The 23,200-nt window shown below is 47.3% G+C and overlaps 1 protein-coding gene across 2 annotated transcripts in view; it reads left to right on the forward strand.

Annotated features, from left to right (window-relative positions):
* The first annotated feature begins 10,426 nt into the window (after nucleotides 1-10,426).
* Nucleotides 10,427-23,200, forward strand: part of CHD7 (chromodomain helicase DNA binding protein 7) — a 190,338-nt gene continuing 177,564 nt past the window's right edge. For both annotated transcript variants that reach the window (XM_061438814.1, XM_061438816.1), the window contains exon 1: nucleotides 10,427-10,518. The gene's annotated coding sequence lies outside the window, so the exon portion shown is untranslated. The remainder of the gene's footprint in view (nucleotides 10,519-23,200) is intronic.

Consider the following 23,200-nt stretch of genomic DNA (forward strand, 5'->3'; position numbering starts at 1 on the left):
GCAGTTTGTGGGATTTTAGTTCCCCCACCAGAGATGGAACGTGCACCCTTGAAGTGGAAGCACAGAGTCCCAACTGCTGGACTACCAAGGAGGTCCCTAGACATTTTTTTATCAATACAACAGTATGACTTGGCGATGACAGCACATCAGTGCGCAAATATCCACCTCATTCTCTATGATACCTGTGCAGCTTCTGTTGAAAAGATAAACCTTAATTTATTTGATTAGTTGTACATCATGGTTGGTCTCTTTCTGGCTTAATGTACTCTTTCTGAGGGCAATGCAGCGAATATAACCACAACTAGTATTGTCCTCCACAAATCCAGGGTATGGTATCTTCCACATAGGAAAAGCTTAATAAATAACTGATGGTCAACTTTTATCAGTAAATAGTCAAACAGAAAGTAATTCTACTTTATACAAATGTTTTAGGAGTAACTTGAGAAAGTCTTACAACATCAGCCTTTCAACTATGGCTATCTTTCAGTGATATTGTCTGTGGTCTGGGCTTGACCTTGAGGTGTACTGTATCTCAGCTCATGAAGAGAGCGCTGAGGGGGCCCAAGCCTGGGGCAGGGCTCCCAGGGGACGCACTGGGTCCAGCCAAGTTCCCGCCTTCAGCGTCAGGAGCACGGAATCTGCAGGACTGAGAGAAGCAGTCCGAGCTTCCCTGGTGGCTCAGTGGTAAAGAATCCTCCAGCCAACGCAGGAGACACAGGTTCCATCCCTGATCTGGGAAGATCCCTCATGCCTCGGAGCAACTAAGCCTGGGTGCCACAACTACTGAGCTTGTGTTCTCGAGCCCAGGAGCTGCAACCACTGAAGCCCAAGTGCCCTAGAACCTGTGCTATACAAGAGAAGCCACTGCAATGAGAAGCCTGAGCACCGCAAGAAGAGAGTAGCCCCTGCTCTCTGCAACTAGAGAAAAGCCCTTGCAGCAATGAAGACCCAGCATAGCCAAAATAAATAAATCAAGGTTTGAGGCAAAGGAAATGCATGTGATTATAGAACATGGTATCATTTCCCCCAATTTATTCTCATTCCACTGTCTTGATCTGTACCCTCTCTGAGCCCACATGTACTATTTGACTCTTGGTGGGAGACATGTGCTAATATTACATTTTCTCTTCTTGAGAGAGGTAATCAAGAAACAGGTTTGGGGGGAAGTACGGGTAGCTGTGCTTCTGCGACTTTCAACCTAGGTAACTTAGATGTGACCTGAGGGCAGTGGCCCCCCCGCAGCTCTGGGAGGACAGGACGGGGACCCAGTGGGTGGGACAGAGCCCTGGGTCCACTCAACTCCCACTGCTGACATCTCAGGAAGCTGTGCTTTCCCAGGAACCGGAGTCAGCCCGCAGAATGACATTCAGGGAAACTGCCAAGAGGAAGGCTTAGGAGACAGGTTAATTCGGAGCCTTGCTAGCTTTCTAAATGAAAAGCCCCAGCATAGTAGCTCCACCACATTAGAAACACATTAGAAACGTATTAACAAGTAATTACTTTGGAGGAAGTTAACTCTGTTAAATTACAAATTAAGATAAAATTAGGAATACTTCTCCTTTCAGATTCAAGTGCACAGGATATGTATAGTTTTAAAATGATTCCTTTCTGTATCCAGCCATCCTCGCGCCTTAAATGCAACGCTCATTCCATAAACATTTGTCACGTGCCTCCTCTCTGTCAGGCACCCTGCTAGGTGCTGGTCTTGAACTAAGCTTTCACAGATCTGAGTGTGGTACTGGATGCGTGCATTCCCACAACCATATTTCACCGTGCAGCAGTGAGCAGAGAGGTGTTTGTGTCTCCATCCAGGAGAGGCATGATTCATAGCATCATTCTCAAGTCCGTCTTACCCAGAGCTGCAACCTGAAGAAGATCCTGTGAAAATCAGGGTGCGGACTCATCTGTCAAATGTATTTTTCCCTTTTAGAGCAGAGGTGAGTGTACACAAATGGATGTAAAGGAGTTCAGTTCACAGCGGATCGAGAGGAAGGCATGGCGTCTTTCCACCGTTACTGGATTTCTCTTTGGCGTTGAGAAGACCTGGGTTTGGATCCCGCTTTTTCATTCACAGCAGGGCAGTCTCTCACGATGCAGATGCCTCATCTGTTGTATGAGCATGATCTGCAAAAGCCAAATCTAATATTTTTTTCTACTGGGAATATTTTGACCAAGGAGGAAGAGGGCTGGTGCACCATGTGCTAGCAAGAGTTATTGGCAAATACCTAAACCAGAGTTAAATGTAGGCGCATCATGAGGTCTGACACACGCGGTATGGAATTAGGCAACCTTAAATTATGACCTGTTCTCATTTTACGTATCAGAGTACAACTTTGAGTTTGACACAGTTCAGCCTAGAACTGTCCAAGAACTTGCAATGATAATATTATGTCCTTTTATGTCCCCTGTATGATACTGACACTGCTGAGATCACTGGAACAAAAACAGCACCCATGGCCTTGACCTGGTTATCATTGGAATCCAACCAGATGAGCCAACCAGCCACCCTGGAACTTAAGGGAATAGAAGGAAGAGGAGACATACTCAGTTATTTCTCTGTTGTTGTTAACATCTTTCTTTCCCCAAAGAGGATTTGAGATGGCCAGTAATCTCTGCATAATATAATCACATACAGTCACGAGTTGTGTGTGATGATATGTGTGTGATTCAAAGAAAGCACACGTGATTGTGGCTACTTCATGAACCACAGAAGGTGATCTTGCCTGGTCCCTGGGAACCTGCTCTGGTGATGTGACCAACTATCCTCTTTGGTCCCTGCAGATGGCAATGACTCCCCCGTGTGAACCGGGCAGTTCTCCAGTCCGACTCCTTTTCCCCAGGGTTGAACATCACTCAAGGAAGTTGCAACAACCTGATGCCTTTGCAGTCCCAGCTCAGGACTCGGGGAGTCCTAGGATTCCAGGAAGGTCCTTTCACTTCGTTTTCACAGCTTCTTTTTTCCCCGTAGAGACTGTTCCAAGACTTGAATCCTTGTCTCAAATCTCCTGACCCTCTGTGAACATTTGAATCTCAGGAGATGATTAACCACTGAATTGAGGGGGCGGGGAAGAAGCTTTTATAAATGCATTTGCTTAACTTTCTGACATCTCTCTCTACCCCAGCCTGTAAACATACTGCCATTGCTGCCAGCCTTTCTTTGGTTTGAAAAAGCCCGGTGTTGCTCTTCCCATCAACCCTCTGCTGGATGCTTCTTCCTCTCAATGGGCCTGACTCTCCTATGTCATTTCCCCTCTACCTCCTGGCTCTTGTCTCTTACTCTAACGTAATGCACATCACTGTCATTTAAAAAAAAAAAAAAACAACAACTATTACTCCCCCTTTAGTGGGAGTTCTCCTGTAGATGCTACTCCATCTCTTCATTTTGTTTCTGACTTTCTAAGAAAAGAAGTCTGCACCATCTGCCTACACTTCCTCAACACCCATTCACTTTCTCTCCCCTCTGTGATTCAGTTTTTACTCTCAACTCTTGAAACTGCAAAGGTTAACAAAGACCAAGTCCATGAACACTTGTTATTCCTTCCATTCTTGTTCTCTCTGTGACACTTGGCACTGCTGCCCCTTCCCTTCTGGAAACTCTGCTTCCTCGATGTCTTACTGTTTCTTTCGGACAGTGATTCATGTGTCTTTCTCCAGTGGCTTCTCTTTTCCTGCCTATCTCTTAGCATGTGTTTTACGTGGATAAGTAATGTTCCCAATGAATCACTCCCCACTCTGGGCTCGCCTGGTGTTGAATCCGGGACCACATGACTTGCTTTGGTCAATGAAACATCAGTGAACATGAAGTCAGCAGAGTCTTGACAAGGACTTGTGTCTTGGCACTTGCCTTCTTGAAACACTCCTCAGAAACTTCCGTGTCTTCGGGATGACTAAGATGAAAGGCCAAGAAGAAAGGAGAGAGGGAATGTCAAAAATACCAGATAGTTCCAACTGAGTCCAAAGCCAGCTCACCCACCAGATGAATCATACCTTTTTTTTGGTTCAAGCCACTAAGGTCTGGGATGGCTTGATATACAGTAATAAACAACCGAGAAGACCTGGTGTTTTAATGATTCCTATTGTTGTCCTGCATTCCTCTAATGTTGCATATTTTTCCGGACATCCATTCCAATGGTACCATTCATGTGTCATAATTCTTAAACTTATGTTTCTAGACCAGGTCAGTCTTCTAAATTCCTGTCTCTTACTTCCTGGACATCCCCACTTGAATATTCCACAGACCACTCTGAATTCCCACACCAAAGCATCAGGTTCTTCCACAAACTTCTTCCCGCTTATTACTTATCTTGGTTAGTGATACATCTACTTACCAGTCACTCAAGGAGAGAACTTAGAAGTGAATCTTCAACCCCTCCCTTTCATTCACTTATCAACAATCAGTTGTTCACCAAATCTTATCAAGTATGTCACCTAACTCTCTCTCACATTTATCCCTTTATCTCCAACACCTCGAATGCCTCCCTGGTCTAGGACCTCAACATGTTGTACTTTATCAAAAACCTCTACTGTCTCCCTGCTTTGAGGTTTGTTCTGATCATTTTCCAGCTGACAATCCTTTTGTGGCTTGGTAAAGTGTCTGCCTGCAATACGGGAGACCCAGGTTTGATTCCTGTGTTGGGAAGATCCCCTGGAGAAGGAAATGGCAATCCACTCCAGCACTCTTGCCTGGAAAATCCCATGGACGGAAGAGCCTGATAGGCTACAGTCCATGGGGTCGCAAAGAGTCGGACACAAATGAGCAACCTCACTTCACTTCACTTCACTTCACCTATGGAATAAGGTAAATATTTCTTAATATGCTACTAAACCCTTTCTGACCTGGCCTTCCTCACATTTCCACTGTCATTTTCTGCTCTTTCCCTGTGTATACTGTGATCTGAGCCAAATTACTCACAGTGCCGACACTAGCCATCTGCCCCATGGATGTCTCAGACAGTTTTCCTGCCTGGTACCTCCCCTCCCCTGCCATCTGCAGAGTCCTTGAAGACTCAGATTAAATGTCACATCCTCTGTGAAGCCTCCCTGCCTCTCTGGGCAGAAGCAAAATGAGGCATCTCTTCTGAGCAATCAAGTACCCAGTAGTTTTATGACTGTATACATTTTTTAAATTGTGGTGATGCGCTTGAATATCTATCACCCCTGATAGAGTCAGAGAGCTCCTCTGGGGTAGGAGTGGCTTTATTTTTGTTTTCATAGTGCCCAGCACAGTGTCTGATATGTGGCAAGCGTTCAATAATTCCTGAATAAATAAGACACTGTATTTTCCCACTTGTAACGTTTTGTTAAAGTGCCTTGTAATTGGCTAAGTTAGCACCTTGGATTTCCATTTATTAGTCTCGAAATAGAGATGGGAGACTTTAAGTGTTTTTGAACGTGACTTAGGATAAGTCTGGTGATAAGTCACAGAAGTTGGAGCTGGTAACTGAGGGGAGAAGAGGCAAATGCCTTGTTCCAGGTGGGCGGTGGGGCTATGTTGGAACCACTGCCTCCACACCCCCAGCAGTGTTCCTTTCAGACTGAGACCACCTTCTTCCATCACAGGGGGAGTGGTCCATCATGCTGCTCTGTTTTCCTGTGGGATGACGGCCCATGTGACAAGCATTTAGGAACACCTTGAGTCTGAACAATAACACAGGAAGTGTGGAATTGATTTTATTTCTTCCCTTTTCTTGTCTTATGAGGGTTTCTTCTCTTTTTCTCCCTGCTTCAGGTACCATTTCCCACCGTCTGCACCCCATCACAGAGGTCTTTCAAAGGAAAGATCTGACTTGTGACTGTCTGAAGTCTTCAGTGAGCCCCACCTACCCCCAGTGCTTTTGGGGTTCAATCAAGGGCTCTCCTTGGTCCTGCCTACTTCTCCAGTCTAATCTGCCATCCCCTGACTCTACCATTTCTGTAAGCAGGTAAGCACTCACTGGGTACCTTTGTGTGAAGGCTCTGTGCCACTTGGGGATGCCAAAGGACAAAGCATAGCCATTGTCCCCAAGTAGCTCACAATCCAGTGAGGAGATAAGACAAGAATGAATTGTAATTTAATGTAAACCAATATTAATGGGGACAAGTATTAAATGGATGAGAGGACAGCCAGCCATCTTGGGGGCTCAGAGAAGACCAAGCAGGACCTGCCCTCCATGTGCCACTTCGTATGGAACCACTTGCAGTGACCTGTGCTCACCAGGCTTTGAAACCTCTGAACCTCGTGGTCATCCATCCTGCTCTCTTTGTTCCAAGGAAATCCTCAAGCCCCATTTCTTCTAGGAAGCCTGTTCTGCTGTCCCAGCAGCCAGAACCACTCCCTTCTTTCTGCTGCCACCGAGCATGAACTCCATGTCAACAGGGAGCTCGCTGTGACCTCCAGTACTGCCACATAGTAGGCATTGGATCAGCGTTAGCTAAAACTACTGATGATTCTATTAGGGAGACATCAGTGGCCTGATTGCAGCCCTGGTGGCTTCTTTTCGCCTGGTCTCTTCACCATTCCAATCTTGATGGTTGCTAGCAAAGGCAGTAGCAGCCAGGCCCATGACCAGTGGAATATGGAGCCTGAACTTACACATCCAACCAGATTCTTTCCCCCATAAAAAGCATCAGCTAGGAAGGTTACGCTGTCCTTCCAGTGATGCAGGAAATGCTTTTCAGACTTCTCTTTTTGGTGCTTTCTTCAGCATTTATAGCCCTCTAGATACCGATAGCTTTATTTTTCTCTATCTTTTCTTTTTAAAACATTTAATGGATTAAACATATTCAGTCAGAATTTATTATAGTCAAGTTTTTAAAACTTTGTGAATAGCTATCATATATACTATTTAAATTCTATATAGTTCCAATGACAGTAAATCATTATTTAATGACAAAATATCCTTCTGGAGCTTGCCAAAATCATTTGGAACCAAATTTGATCAATGATAAAGTAGAATAATAAACTTTTTAGTGGAAAAAAGAAATTGGGCACTAAAAAGAGTTATTTTCTATGACTTACTAATTGGCTCTGAACACAGTTTCAACAGATGAGTTCCAAAAGTGCATCAGAGTAAGTCCTCAGCACTGGGATTGGTGTAATTGATTAGTGTAATTGATTTTAACAATTCAGAAGAACGGATAGGGAAAAGCAGACAGCTTTCAACTGAGTGTGTTCTAAATAAAATTTGGGTATTAGAGATTGTTACATTATGATTATGTTCCCAGAGACAAATATTTATTTGTCTAAGCAGTAAGGCAGACAAACTGTAGGTCAGGTAGCATTAGTTTGAGTTCTTGGAAGAGACTGTTTTCATTCATTTCATGGGGCCTAGAAAACCTTTTTGTAACAGGTCAAGTTGTCCCTGGAATTTTTCTCAACAGTTTTCTGGGGGCCCACCTCCAGGCCTCTTGTACCTTTCCACTGCCCTGTGGCTACAGTGAACTCAAGCCTGTCCTATTCCCTAGGCGCTGAGACTCTGAAGTTACCATTTTCTCTTAGCACTAAATCAAAACCACCAGCCCATTAGATCCTACACTCCAAGACGGCAGGAACCTTGGTCCGCTCTGTTCTTACTGTATCTCCAGCGCCTAGCACAAGGCCTGGAACTTCTCAGACACTCAATGCTGAATGAAGGAAGAAATCTCTAAATTTGTTAGTCCCAGCTAGGTGTTGGGAGAACAACCCATTGAACTAATTTGCACTCATCTGTGAATGACCAGGAGTCCCTTATCTGTCCCTAAGGTATTTGCATACTCAAAGGGAAAGCTTGTGAATTCAAATTATTCTCAATGGGAAAACTTCAATAGTGAAGCAAATGGAGAGAAAACATTGGAGGGTAAAGGGTAGGGCTGGGGAGGGGGTGGAGAGGTTATGACTCCCAGCGAGGGCTGCCTAAGAGTCTGACCCTGAGGCCTTTCGCTTTCCAAGGCCCAACAGCTCTGCACTGTTAATCACTTGGGAGAACTTAGAGACTCCTCCGTCCTGTGGGAACCAGGAGGGAGATTAAACAGGGAGGGGCTGTAGGGCTGCTGGTCTCCACCTTGAGCTTTGGTTGTACTATATTACAGTCTCTCATATATTTCAAAGGGAAGTGTCCTCATTTTCTGGTTAAATATACAAGGGCACGGGGGACCTCCTCCCAGTCAAACCTATTTGTTAATTAAAGGTTAACTAATATATTTTTTGGGCTTCCCAGGTGGTGCTAGTGGTAAAGAACCCACCTGCCAATGCTGGAGACACAGGAGACACAGGTTCAGTCCCTGGGTCTGGAAGACCCGCTGGAGTACAAAATGGCAACCTGTTCCAATTTTCTTGCCTGGAGAATTCCATGGACAGGGGAGCCTGGGGGGCTACAGTCCATGGAGCTGCAAAGAGTTGGATAGGACTAAGCACAGCACAGTATACTTTTACTTTATGTAGATATCATTTTTTTTTAAGTTGGTAAATTGACTTGAAATATACCCACATCTGACAGAGAGCTGGGTATACTGTAAAGGATAGAGATAAACCCTTTTATGCCAGTTTTGAGTCCTCTAACATGATCTGTTACTAGTGATTTCTCTGCAGACATGTGTCCTGTCTTTAACCCCACCCCCACCCTTACCCACCCACCACACCCCAAGCATCCCCCATATGCTTTCTCTGAGAGATGCAAACATAATGGAAATGTAAACCTGACCTCAGAATTCTGATTCTTGGTTTATGAAATGAACTATAAAAAAAGACAGAAGTTGACGTTAGTGTTTCCTAATTTTTTAACATCAGAATTTTCTTGAATGAAACATTTACCTCTTTCAAAAGACCATTTAAATGTGTGATAGAAAAAAGCCCAAACCAGTGCATTTCAATAAATGGCAGTATAACACATATTTAGAAAATCATTACTGTTAGGAAATGTTTGAGTGATTACATCTAGGATAATCAAACTTAAGTTATTGAAGAGTTGTAGTAGTAATGTAACAAAAGAGTTTTGATTAATCCTTGCTTCAAAGGATAGCCTTAGCACTACAGGATCTGAATGAAGAGAAATTATATTTTCTGAGTTTGTTTTGGAGTCATTAATAGCAACTGGCTTTCCTCTGTATCTGTTATAGGTCCCTATTTGGTTGATATAAGTTCCTTTCTTGATGTGAAAATAAATGTAATTTTAACCCAATAAAGTCTCTTAATGTGTACAAGTGTTGACGGTTTAAAACATTTATAATTGCTTGGTATTTTGCAGATTAAAGGTACTTGATAAAGGTTGGTAGATCTATTTCCTGAAAGGAAAATTAGTAAAAGATAAATTTCTCCTGGTTTAATATTCATTTTGTACCCGGAAGGGAAACAATAAGAGAATTGGGTATTTAAGGCCAGGCGATCATATAAAAGTGCCATTTTGGCCAAAGAATGATTAAAACACTCTAGTCCTGACACGTTTAATAATGGGCACACAACCTATTTCTTTGTTTCATAACCATTGCGCGCTCTCTCCCTGTTTTTGGCAAAGCAACAAATTCAACAAAATCAACGCCATGTAGTTAAACTTTTTGATTTAGCGGTGGATCCGGCTGTCTTGTCAACGAGGAGGTAAGACAAGCAGTGTGCAGAGGCAAGAGAAATTTATCTGAAATGGACAGAAACGTGCCCATTCTAAATAATTTCCTGTGGGAAAATCGTTCCAAGTTGAAGGATAATTACAGGAGAGACGTCCCAACCCTCCAAGTCGCTGCGGTCCGTCCGCGCAGCGTCGCAAGCCTTCCCCGCGGCCCCGCCGCCGCCGGGCCGCCCTTCCTGCCGCGGGCGGCGCACCCGGACTCCGGGAAGGTGCCGCGCGGGGAAACGTGGCACCGTCTCCAGCCCGCGTCCCCGGCGCTGCCGCGCAGCGCGGAGCGACCGCTCGGGGAGCCCGGCCGGGAGGGCTGCGCGGCAGCCGCGCACGGGCCCGCGGGGAAAGCCGCCCGGAGCGCCGGCGCCCGCCCGGGGACGGGAAGTGGCGCCCGGCCCGCCCTCGCGGCCCGCGGCCCCGCAGCCCCGCGCCGCCCCCTTTCTCTCGGCCTCTCCCTCGGCCTCCGCCACCCCGGCCGAATTCTTGCATAAATTATGCCAGGCGCGCCTGACGTCAGGTGGCGGCGCGCGGGCCCGGCGCGGCGCGGAGGGAGCCGGCGGCGGGCGCGCGCGGCCCCGCGGCCTCGGGCGCGCGCGGCGTGCCGGGCGCGCGCAGGCGCTGGCGTGCTGGGGCCGCGGCGGCGGCGGCGGCGGCGGCAGCGGTGGCGGCGGCGGCGGCGCGGGGGTTGAGCCGCGGTAGTGCGGACGCGCTCGTGCTCGGGAACTATCGGATTAAACTTGAATCGAGTGAAATTACACAAAGGAGCGCCGCGGAGGAGGCGGCCCGGGACCCGGAGACCCTGAAACTCGCCAGAGCCCCGTTCGCCCCCGGCCAACTCCGCGCCCGAGGATCCAGCCCCCTGGCCGCGGCCGCCGAGCCAACTCCGGAGCCCGCTCTGCGTTTTGTCCCCCCCTCGGCACCGGGCGGCGGAGGAGCCCGCCCGCCCGCCCCGGTAAGCGCGAGAGTTCGCCGGGCGCCTCCGGGAGGGGCGGCAGCGGCAGGAAATCGCTCCGGGCGGGGGCCGGGGCCGCGCGAGGAGTTGGGAGCGAGGAGTTGGGCGTGTGCGGGGCGAGGGGCGAGGGCGGGCGGGGGCCGGGGCCGGGCGCAGGAGCGCAGCGCCGCCGCCGCGGGGCCCGAACCCGCGCCCCGAGCGCCGCCCGGCGCCCCAACTTTTGCCTGCGTCCGCGGGGCTGGCGGCGGCGGGGGCGCGCGGTCCGGCCGAGGGTCACTTCCTCGCATGTAAATGGCTTTTTGTTGTGCTGCCGGCCGTGGGGGGGGGACGGGGGACAGGAGGGAGCGTGTCTGCGCGCGGGGGAGCGCGAGCGCGTTTCCTCCCGCCGGCGCCGAGCACGAGTTGCCGGCTCCATTCGGAAGAAAAAGGAAGGAGGAAAAGTTGGGCTGCAACTCCAGTGCGAGTGGGCGATGGGCGCGCGGGCGCGGGGCGGCTGAGCGGCGGCGGCTCGGGGACGGCGGCGACCCCCGCCCCCCGCCCGGGACCGACCACGCCGCGCTCGCCGGGAGCGGCGGCCGCACCGGCGCGAACAAAGTGCGTCCCTCCCGGCGGCGGCGGCGCCGGCCCGCGCGGGGACGGCCACCGGGCGAGGTGGGTCGGCGGCGGGGAAAGTGCGCGGGGCGCCGCGTGGGGCGGGGGCGGCGCGAACACGCGGCTCGGGGGGCGTCCCGAGCCCGGCCCGTGCCGGCCGCGGGCGCGGAGTTGCGAGCCCGGAGCCGGGGGGCTCCCGGGGCTCCCCAAGTTCGCGAGGAGGAGAAGAAAGGGAGCGGGGCTGGGGCGGGCGCGGGGCGGCGCGGCGAGGAGGGGACCCCACCTTGCCGAGCTGGCCGGGCCAACGGCGGCGGCGGCGGCTGCATAATAGCGACTTTAAGCCCCCGGAGGCAACTCGGCTCCCCCACCCCTGAGCCTCCCGGGGGTCAGCGCCCGCGGGGCGGGGGGGTCACTAGGTGGCCCCCGAGGTGGCTCGGGTGCCTCTGCCCCCGCAGAGATCCGCGGCTCGGAGCGTGAATGGTCGAGGTGGCTGGAGGCCAAGCGGTCAGCGGGGAGAGGAAGGAGGGCGGCGGGGGACGCGTTGTTTGTTTGGTCGGCACCGGGGACGGGGCTCGCCGGGGGTGCAGGGGCGCGGGCACCCGGTGGGCTGCCGTGCGGGGCGGCCGCGTCGGCGCGGGGCGAGCGCCGCCCGGGGGAGGGGGGAGGGCGGCGATCCCGGGCGCGGGGGTGGAGGGGGGGGGTCGGGAGGCTCCGGGGAAGGAGCCGCCGGCCCCGAGCAGCCATCATTACCGAGCCGCCTTTCTCCGGATGGCTGCGCCTCGAGGAGCCCCGCGCCGTGGGAGCGCACCCCGAACTCCCGGCCGGCCGCCCGCTTTGTGAGCGCCCCCGGGGAGCGGCCGGGCGGGGAGTGCCTCTGCTACCCGGCGGCCGGTTTTCCCGGAGGTCACTTTTAGAGACTATTCACGCCTCGATTTTAAACTAGTTTTTTTTTTTCCCCCTCTTCTGAACAGACAATGGACAAAAGAAAAGTGGCAACCCACATGGAGAGAGTTTCCTTTTGAATTGCTAGAATTAGATACACTATCCAGCTCGCCACTTGCTAAGTATACTTTCTAGTTTCCCATTGTATATTACCTCGCCGTCGATTTAAAGAACTCATCTTGAAATGTGTCCATCCTCTGGGCTTGATTTCTCAGCTATATGAAATATTTTCATTTATTTCTAAAGGATTATGTGAAGGCCCTGATTTTTATTTTCAGAAAATTGTAATTCACGCTGTCTTTGCAGTGGGCAGCACCTTTCAAAGAGGTGGAGTGTGTGCTCCCCCCACCCCCACACCATCCCCCCAATTCTCTCCCGGTAAGGGGAGGGGGGAGTACTCCCTAAACGTAGTAATCAAATAGTTTAAAAAAAAAAAAAAAAGGCAAAACCAAACAAACTTCTCTTTATTTCCTCACAGATCTATTCTGACGATGGCAAAAAATAAATAAAAAATAAAAATCGTAGTGACTGTGATCTTAGCAGCATGGGAACCCGATTTATTCCTGTTAAAATTCCATTTAGGTAGTAGCAACGTGTGATCGTATGTAATTCTTATTTCAGAGATAACTCGAGCAGTGATTCTCCGAAGTTGAACCCTCCTCCCAGCCCCCGGAGTGCGACATCTGTCGCGGAGTGTTTTTGTCTTGCTGTTGCACAACAGAAGCCCTCCAGTCTTTACCCTAAAATGGCAGCTTTCATTTGACTGGGGCCCATTCATTGACAATGATAATAAAGAGGCTGAAAGCTAGATGCTTGGGGCACGGAGCAGGACTGGGTTTGCCTTTCTAGGTGCTAGTAAGTGGGAGACATTTTATGTCTTCCAGATTTGCTCAGGAAAAGTTTCTTTTTCCTGAAAAATCTGGACTGTGGAAAAAAGTTACAAATGGAAGTAGAAAGGGACTTGTAGCAAATTTTAGAAACCTAAGTTTTCTTGTTTCACCAAATGGTGAAATTATGACATCCTCCCTTCCCCCTTGGTAACCAGATCAAGGGAGGTAATGAATTTTTGTGAGGCTTGTAACAGGTGAATTTCATCACTATAACACTCAAGAATTGTTTTCTAGTACTTTAGACTTCATTATTTATAGTCTGCTGATATTTTCTATTTTTTTTTTCTCTCTCTGCGCAAGTCAGTAAATTGAAGCTTGGTGAATTCTAGGTTTTTCAGGATTCAAATGAGTTTCTTGGTAAGAAAAGAATAATAATAAAGGGACTAGTATATGAATTTTAAACTCTAATTATATTGGTTTAATCAGTGAAATTATTTTTGAGTCAGTTAAAATAATTGCTTCCTTTTCTATGTCTTAAGATGGAAGTAAGGATAGAGAAGTCATTTATAGGTGATGGTGATAGTTAAAAACTCAAACATTATTTTCCTCTTTCGAGGAAAAAAATAACACTTTTTCTCCAAGTTGAGAATATATAAGTTGAGTTTAAAATAGCAGATCTTGTAACTTGGTTTTAAAACAGTACTTTCATAGATTCTCCTGAACTTGGTCTAGTTGTTAATCACTTTGGCTTACAGGACTATTTCCAAAACTTTTCCAGCAGAGTATTGAGTTAAAATGAATACCATGGGGAGTATGTGTATAAAACTGTATCAAAGAAATGTTACAAGTTTTTCTTCATACAGATGCAGTCAATAATTTATTACCTATAGTATATTTTTTAAGCCATTAGGTCAAAAGAAAAAAACGCATTTTCATCTATGAGAAAATATAGTCAGAGTATTTAGGTATACATGCCATGTAACCCGTGAGAGCAATCTCAGTGCCAAGGTTAGAGTAGGCATTTCAAACCTTGATGGAAAGCATTTTATTCCCTGTGCTTAAGAAAGTTGGCTTGTCATACGGCCACCATTCGTTTGGTTACTTTGGATTCAGCAATCACTAGTGAGTTTTCAGTGTGTAAAAAGACAAATAAAAGGCAATGCTTTCTCAGAGGGTTCACCATTTAGTAGGAGAGAGCCTTTTAAAGGTACACAGATACTCACATTTAACTTTTAAGGTCAACTTTGGAGGTAATAGTTATTCATCTTTTATTATCCATACATGGCCATCTTATAAACATCTAAATAAGGCATCACAAGAATAAAAATGCTTAGTCAGGGCTGAGCATTTCAAAAATGACTGACTTCAAAAAATGACCCTTAAGATTTCAGCTTTGAAATAAAATGATTCCAGTATTCAGATGGTTTCTGATGTAAACAAACTATCACTTGGATAGATCACATAGCTAAATTCACTGGAGGTAGGAAGGGACATTTGGGGATGATGTTAGGAACGTACTGGCCCTATGTGATTCTTTAATCGTCTTTTTCATTCACAAGGAAACATTTGTATATCTTCAAAAGGGTATTCTTTTTATGCCTTTTTAGAAACTGAGAATTTTGCGTTGTATCTTACCAGGTTTCTCAAACCATTATGGTTTTAGCAGTCTGGAAGATAAAATTTTCCTTTTTCTCTGGAAAACTTTATTATTCTTAGTTTTTTGTTTTTTTTTAAAATCTGATTTTCAAAGATGATGGATGATGTTAAAATATAAAAGAAATTGGGAATAAATGATCACTTAATTTTTCTACCAAAAAAAAAAAAAAATGACGATGTAGTGATTTAATCTGGGTATTACTCAGATTGGGTTGCAATTATGGCAGAAGCCCATAGCTGATCTTGGTGGTAGTTAAGAGTGGGGAAAGTAATTAAAAACACTACTGCCATTCTTTTATATTTAAATTCTATCAGTATATTAAAACTCTTAAATGAAACCACACCTGTGTGATAAAAATAATAAACAGGAAAGCACAATGATATTGTCAAGTAGAAATTCATCTTGTGATCATTAGTGAATCTTTGGATATTTAGAGCATGAGGACCTTGGAGAGCTAGTCGAACTTTCTCATTTTACAGATTAAGAAACTGAAGCCCAGAGAGATTAATTAAAGGAGCCGCCTCTGGCTGGCCACCCGCTTACTGCCGGGCAGTCTCGGTCACGGTTGTCTTGCTGGTGCCTAGCTGGGTGCTGCTGCAGGGGGATGCTGGGTTGGTCCTTGCTGGATAACAGAGCTGGTTCTAGAAGGGTCTAGCTCTCTTCCTACTTAGATCTGACTCAGAAGCACCTTTTGGCTTAACCCTGTAACCCACGCTACAGTAGCCTTTAAAGGTGTTCCTATATCGTCAATGTTGTGTTTGTCTCTATTGTGTAGTGGTTTGGAGGTTTTTGGGGTGTTGGGTGGGGGGAGGTATGATTACGTATCTAGAGAAAGGTACAGAAAAATTATCCCAAGATTTGATTACTGTTTTCCCTTAAGAAGCATGTATTCCTTATCATAATTAGATTCCTATACCTTTTAACTCATGTTAGGTGACTGCAAACATGATTGTGTTTTTCTTAGTGAAGTATTTTTGGAGGATTTTGTCTTGTTTTTACTTCGAAAAGTAAAAACTATCTTGTTAAAAATGAAAATAGCATAGAACAGTAACGAAGAAGGATTACTGGGTAGGAGGAGGCTGACTGGTCCCTTGGCCCGTTTGCTTGTGACCACGTGGGATCAGAGACGCTTGCTGTCTTCCATGGGCCTTTTGGCCTCTCACTACTGCTGTAGGCTGTACTGCGCCAGGCTTGGCTCGAGTGGCTGGTGGCTGGGACTGTGATCGGTTTTCTGTTTCATCTGTTTTCTTGTTCATCGATTCAAGTATTTATTGGGTACCTGTTACCTACAAGGCACTGGGCTGTACCTGAGTTAGGAATATAATACACAAGAAGACATAGGAGACCCATGTGAAAAAGAAATAGAACTGCCGCGGTGTCATAGGTGCTATGTGCTGGATACCGGTAGGAGGGAAGATCACTTGTTAGCTCTTAGGAGTGGCCTCAGCACTGCCGTCCAAGTGGTGGTAGACGAAGGGGGCTCACCTGGAGGGTGGCAGCATGTCTGAGGTCTACGGAGAGCGGCCAGATGACGCCTAAGAGGTAGGCAGAGGCCAGCTTGGGCGGGGCTTATGGGATCTGAAATTTGGGATTAGGAAGAAAAAAAAGCAACAGAGCCACTGATGAGCGCAGAGCAGTGCTTGACATGAGCAGGCTTGTGTTTTGCACACGGAATTGGCGGGTGGGGCGCTGGAGGGAGACTCAGGATGTTCCCCGTGGTGGTGAAGGAGCAGTGGTTTGGACTGGACTGGTGACCGTAGGGAGGGGGAAGCGGAGAGGCGGGAGAACTATTTAGGAGGCTCGCTGGATTGGACGTGAAGGTAGATTTGTTCTCAGGCAGAGGAAGGGGTCAGGGAATGTAGGTTTTCTGGTGTGTTCCAGGCGTGGCTGGCTGGCTGGTGATGCTGCTCACTGAGGTGGGGGGCACCTGGTGGGGCCTGGTCTGAGGAGGAAGTTCATGGGTTCTCATAGCGTGTGACTGAGGTGGCCAATAATGGACCATGAAACCGCCGTCTCAGCCTTCTTTCCATTGCTAGCGGCATTCTAAAACTTTCCAAAGCAGTCTGCTAGCTTCCCCCCAAAGATGGAGGTACACGGTGAGCCCACCAGGAGACCTGACAGAGAAGGGGAACTTTGTTACTTGCCTCCTGTATGGCACTCTGCTTGTTCCTTGTTGAAAAGGACTTTGCTCATTCAGAGAGGAGAACCCTCCAGTAAGCAGACTTTGCCGCATTTTGTTCTTCTGTCTCCACATTCCGGTGGCTGCTTTGTGTTGCTAGTTATGTCTTGGGATGAGGTCCTTGGTCTCCCAGCAGTAGCTGGTGGGTCTCATAGTTAGCTCTGGTTGAATTTTAGGAGCTGGTTGCAGCCACACATGGGTGTGGTAGAAATGAATACATTGCTCAGATAATTGTGGAGGGAAATACCATCCTTGGTCTGAACCCTTAACCTGCTCTGGGTGGGGAAGGAAGGAGTATGCATAAACTAGTTTAATGTATCTTAAAAGTCACTTTGCTCAATTATTATAAAAAGTTGTTGTTCAGTCTCTCAATTGTGTCTAAGTCTTCGCGATCCTGTGGACTGCAGCTTGCCGGGCTTCCCTGTTCTTTTGACTGCAGCTTGCCGGGCTTCCCTGTTCTTTAGCGTTTCCCGGAGTTTGCTCAAACTAGCATGATTGGTAGCAAGTGAGAAGGCCATTTCCTTCTCCAGGGGATCTTCCCAACCCAGGGATTGAAACTGGGCCTCCTGCATTACAGGCAGATTCTTTACCATTTGAGCCACCGGGAAAGAGGTACTAACTAATAAATCCAGACATGTTTTGAAGTTTCTGGGAAAAAGTATGAAAAGCCTGAACATTTATCTTGAAACAGTTTTTTTATTTTTTTTGAGGGGATTGTTTGTATTTTATATGTGTGTGTGCACACCAGTTTATAGAGTAGTGATATTGTTGTTTAGTCTCTTAAGTTGTGTCTGACTCTTTTGTGACCCCGTGGACTGTAGCCCACCAGGCTCCTCTGTCCATGGGATTTTCCAGGCAAGAATACTGGAGTGGATTGCCATTCCCTTCTCCAGGGGATCTTCCTGACCCAGGGATCAAACCCGAGTCTCCTGTAAGTCCAGTGTCACCCGTTTATTTCTGTTACAGGTCCAGCTTTGGTCTTGATGTGGAAAGAGGTCCTTCCTGGGCCTCGTTGTCTTTGGTTGGGGTTCATTTCAAAGATGCTCTGCCTGACACCGGTCCTCACAAGCCTTTTGGTACCATTGTGACTCCATCCCAGCTTCACCAGGGCCCGCCCCGCCTCCTCTGGGGTGGGCATGATTGTCCTTTGCAGGATTTTCAGGGGCTTGCCTTAGCTGTAGGGGCTGCTCCATCTGCAGGTTTTGCTGTCTCCTCTAGCAGTCTTTAGGGATTGTTAGGATACGTTTAAACTTCAGGGGCAGTAATGTTCCCACGTAGTGAAATAATATAGAAATGCTGGGCGTGCTGACTTCAAGTGGACTTGGCTGGCGACCCTACAATAGTTTTTATTTCTAACCCTAGTTCTTCCCCTGGTTAGTTTCAAACATTTCAAAAAACCTTTAAAAATACATTGTCTGGCTTGTTCCCATCAATGGTATATTGGTTTAAGAAACTGTTGGCCTTTCTAGAGGTGCATCCATGACATTGAATGTAGGGTTGTGCCATGTGGCCTCCAGTGGAAGAATAAAGGGGATGTTATTCCCCACTCCCAACCCCCACCCCAGCTTTAGCCTGTCTGTCCTCAGCATGGGGCGGGCAGAGAGCTGCAGCCACTGCACGGGGCCTGGGCAGCCACACCAAGCCTTTGTGCAGGGAATGGCAGGGAGATAACATGTGTGCAGTTCTGACATGTCAGGGACTCTCCCTGGGATCCTCCACTCACACGTCAGAGATCTCTACACCGTATTTGTGGTTCATCTGATAAAACAGTACATGGTTCCTCAGTAATTAATTTTCCCCTCGTTCTTTGGCAAGTTAGAGACTGCTTTAAATGATTAAAGAGTCCACTTTGTTCTCTTTTTGTCCTTCTGAAAGAAGCCATAAACACTTCAGAGTTGGTCCTCTTGATATTTAAAACATAATTAGCAAAAGTACATATTATTTTAACACACGTAAAAAGAATGATCCTCTCTACCATGATTCTAAGCCAGCAAGTAGCAAGAAGCTTCTTACAGAATTACAAGCCTCCCTTGTTTTCCAAGCCAGGCCTGTCCTGGCACTAGGTGAAGAATAAAATCAATGGGAACACAGGTGTGCAATCAGCGTATGCCTTAGTTGTGATGTATTTTAAAGCCTGTGGGTCTAGAAATTACTTAATTTATGGATAGGACTAATAATGGATTGTAACTGTTAAGCCTGGATCTTCAAGGTGAACTTTTCTTTTTTAAACATCTCTCTCACTGTGTTTTATGTTCTTGTATTCTTGACCTTGTTTGTGCTTGGGATTTTGCTTTGGCCAATTGCAGGTGTATTGATCTTGTCAGAAAAATCATGCAGACTCATCTGGAGAATGTAAAAATTTTGATTAAATTAGGAAACTGTCTATTTTCTCTGTTAGCTGTGTGATCAACTGAAATAGTGCAGAAATAACCCAGCAGCATTAAAGATATCATTAATCACCATAACAACTAACTAGCAGTTGATTTTTGAGCATTTCCAATCACGTAGGGCTTCCCCGGTGGCACAGTGGTAAAGAATCCTCCTGCCAATGCAGGAGACATGAATTCGACTCCTGGATCAAGAAGATCCACTGGAGGAGCAAGTGGCAACCCACTCCAGTACTCTTGCCTGGGAAATCCCACAGACGGAGAAGCCTGGTGGGCTGTAGTCCATGGGGAGACAGAGTTGGATGCGACTGAACGTGCATGTCAGATAGGCATTTGCTAAGTGTTTTGGTTACTCATTAGAACAACTCTAGGACAGGGGTCCCCAACCCCTCTGGTCCTTGGCTTGTTAGGATCCGGGCCACATAGCAGGAAATGAGTAGTGGGCCAGCCAGCAAAGCTTAACGTGTTGCTCTCCATCACCTGCATTGCTGCTGAGCCATCACCCCCACTCTCCGCCCAAGGTCCGTGGAAAAACTATCCTCTATGGAACCAGTCCCTGGTGCCAAAAAGGCTGGGGACCACTGCTCTAGGAAATAGAATGTTTACTCCCGTTTTACAGATTCAGAGACTTGGACTGAGGGGTTAAAGTGTCCAGGACCACACACAACTCTAGTGCATGCTGGAGGAGGATTTTGTTTTTATATAGTATTTATTTTTATTTGGCCATGCTGGGTCTTCGTTGCAGTACATGGATCTTTGAACCTCATTGCCACACGCGGGATCTTTAGTTACAGCTTGCAAACTCTCAGTTGCAGCATGTGGGATCAAGTTCCCTGACCAGGGGTCGAACCCAGGATCCCTATTTTGGGAGCATGGAGACTTGGCCACTGGACCTCCAGGGAAGTCCCTGGAGGAGGATTTTGAAGTTCACCAGTCTCCAGAATCTGTATTCGTGATCCATCACCAGGTTCGTACCACTGCTGCCTTAATAGGTAAAAGTGCATTAGAAATGCCAGCAATGCCCTGTAATCCTGTGTCTCCTGTCTGCTTAGGCTTTTCCGGTCACATTTGCTCTTTTTGTGCCTGCTGTACTTGGGGTGGGGGGTGAGGGGGGCGGCGCCGTATATTAATATCTTGGGATGTCTTGATTCCCAAGATGACTGGGTTCTATGCCTTTCAGCATCATACCCTTCCTGTCCCATGAAGACACCGAGAGGAGTTGTTCTCCAGCAAGTTTTATTCTGTGGTGGCTGAGAACTTGAGTTGTGGCATCAGACAGATCAGCTAAGTGAATCATGAAACTGGGAATAATAATACTCTCCACCAGCCAGGGTTAGGGCGGAAGGTGGCATGAGATGCTTCAGCTTCAGGCACTCAGTATAGCTTATGGCATATTTATTGAGGAGTTACTGGTAGCATTAGCTGACTCTTGGTCATTGAATTTATCAAACCATGTGCCTTGGTTTTATTTTTCACTTAAAAAAGTCCCCATAATCCTGAGTCATGAGAAGCCCACTGTGGAGTCCAGCTGCCTGGTTTGCCTCAGGAGTCGACATCAGATTTCACAGGTGTGTGCCTGTGTCCAGGTACAGAACTAGTTATTGTTCCCCTACACAGAGGAGACTTGGATATTCCAGGTGCTAACGATGCTGCCTTTGAGGGAGCAGTCTCTTCCTAGCCCTGGGGATTCCTTTTGCTGGCTGAGCCTTGGCTGTCTCGCCAGAGAACCAGTCATTTCTTCTTTTCCCCAAACCTGCAGTTCTCCAAAGACAGTGGGGATGTCACCAGTGGTGGGCATATTCCATCGGCTCTGGCGTGGACGAACCTTCCAGTGCAGACCAGAGAGGCACAGGGTGTTCTCAGAATCTGTAACTCTAGATCCTTGAGTCTCTGAACGTTGGAGTTAGCCCTCCCCTGCCTCAGATTCCGTCTCTTGCTTAAGAAGGAGACAAGAAAGGATCTAAACTGAGAGTAGATTTGCGGTGGGGTCTGGGACAAGAGTAGCCACTGTTAACAGAAAATGAGAAGGTTCCTTGCCTCTGGAAACATGAGGCCCCTGGAGGCGGCTTCCTTGGTATCCCACTGCTGTCAGGACTGGCACGACGGTGGGTGAGGTGGTGCATCGACGGCTTTCGTTTTACTTTATTCCATTTTATTTTCACTTAAAAGTGACTCTTAAGGGAAAATGAAATGGGGCAGAGTGGAAAGAGTTGGCAGACATGGGTGTGTGGAAGTTTCCCATATTCTTTGGTCCCTACTACAGGGTTGAAAACTTGTAGAAGCCTCTTGAGTCACATGGCCTTTTAAGAGCTTGACCTCCATAGCTACCATCTATGGAGCGTGGACTTCATGTGAGTTTGCATTTTGCTAACAACCTGTGTACTTACCTGAACTGTTGTCCCCAATGATGGAAGTAGGATTAATCAAAACGGTGAGGTGGGAACAGTAATTGTCATTTTGTAGGTTACAAAATGGAGACTTAGAGAATTAAACATGTATTTGTTTAATACATGGTGCAGTTGGGACTCAAATCAGGACAGGTTCATTTAAGAGCCTGTAGTGTGAACCTCTCTGCAGAAAGTGCTTGGGATGGGTGGTCACAATGGAATGACCTCAGCCTGAGAAGGGCAGGACCAACGTCTATCAAGATGAGCACACCTGTGCTTTCGAGGCCCAGCTCCCCGAGCCACACTAAGAGGCCCAGAGCTGCTCATGAATGGCTTATAGTCAGGGGGTTGTCTTTTCCTCCTCACAAGTCATATCTTATCAATTGCGAACACTTTCCACCTAAAAGACACTCACTTATTGTGAGACTCACTAGTATTCCACCCTGTTTTTGTTTATCGGTCCAAAACGTGACCAACCACAGAGTATTCAGCTTGCTACAGAACTGGCTGTTTTTTTCCAGTGTTTATCCAAGATGTATTCATTCACATGGACTTCCCAGGTGGCGCAGTGTTAGAGAACCCACTTGCCAATCCGGGAGATTTTAGAAACACAGGTTCCATCCCTGTGTTGGGATGATCTCCTGGAAAAAGAAATGGCAACTCACTCCAGTATTCTTGCCTGGGAAACTTCATGGACAGAGGAGCCTGGTGGTCCACGTGGTCCATCTGGTCACAAAGAGACATGCATGTGTGCACGCGTGCTAAGTTGCTTCAGTCATTTCTGATTCTTTGCCACCCTGTAGACTGTAGCCCACCAGGCTCCTCTGTCCATGGGATTCTTCAAGCAAGGACAGTGAAGTGGATTACCATGCCCTCGTCTAGGGGATCTTTCTGACCCAGGGATTGAACCCTTATCTCATGTCTCCTGCGTTGGCAGGCAGGTTCTTTACCACAAACCTCCAGTTAAAACTTGGGAAGTTTTACTATTTTTGGTGCACTTAAAAATTCAGTTTTGGGTTTTTTTTTTTTTTTTAATTGTGTTTTGTTTTATAGAGCTAGGTTTATCACCAGAATTAGCATTTTAAGGTTTCCATTTCCCCCTCTCATTAGAAGACAATTGAACAAAATCCAAGTTGGTATTGGAAGCAGATTTCACGCTCATAAGGAACTTCGTGGCTACTGTGGGCCGGTGAGAGCCATTCTGTTGAGCTGCCGAGGTCTGGCAGGAAAGGAGAACTGTCTGATGTCCGTCAGATGCTTAGTAGGGATGCACCGCTGTGACGCAGTCAGGTAATTTCCCACATGGTTCACCCTGTGGGTGGTGACACAGCTGTGCCTGGATTGCTAGCAGGCACGCATTGTCATCATAGACTAGCTGAGAAATCCGGTGTTTGTCTCCGTGTGAACGGAAGGAGATGTACTGCCTGAAGATCCTCACAGAAGCCTGGCTTTTGCTGATGGCATGGTGACATTGGGGACCGACGGTCAGTCTCTGACTGTATGTAGCTCAGACTTTTCAGAACTTGAAGAAATGCCCATATCACCGGTGTTATCCTTTACGGATCACTACCACCGTAATAATAACATTAAGAAGAAGAATATCCTCACTGGGCAAACCTGAAAATGACTCGACTACCTGTGCCTTCTCTAAACAAGACGGCTTGAGCCAGCTGTTGAATTTGGAACGTAATCTGATTTGTGTCACCCAG

The sequence above is a fragment of the Bos javanicus genome, chromosome 14, assembly GCF_032452875.1.
Source record: "Bos javanicus breed banteng chromosome 14, ARS-OSU_banteng_1.0, whole genome shotgun sequence".
Lineage (NCBI taxonomy): Eukaryota > Metazoa > Chordata > Mammalia > Artiodactyla > Bovidae > Bos > Bos javanicus.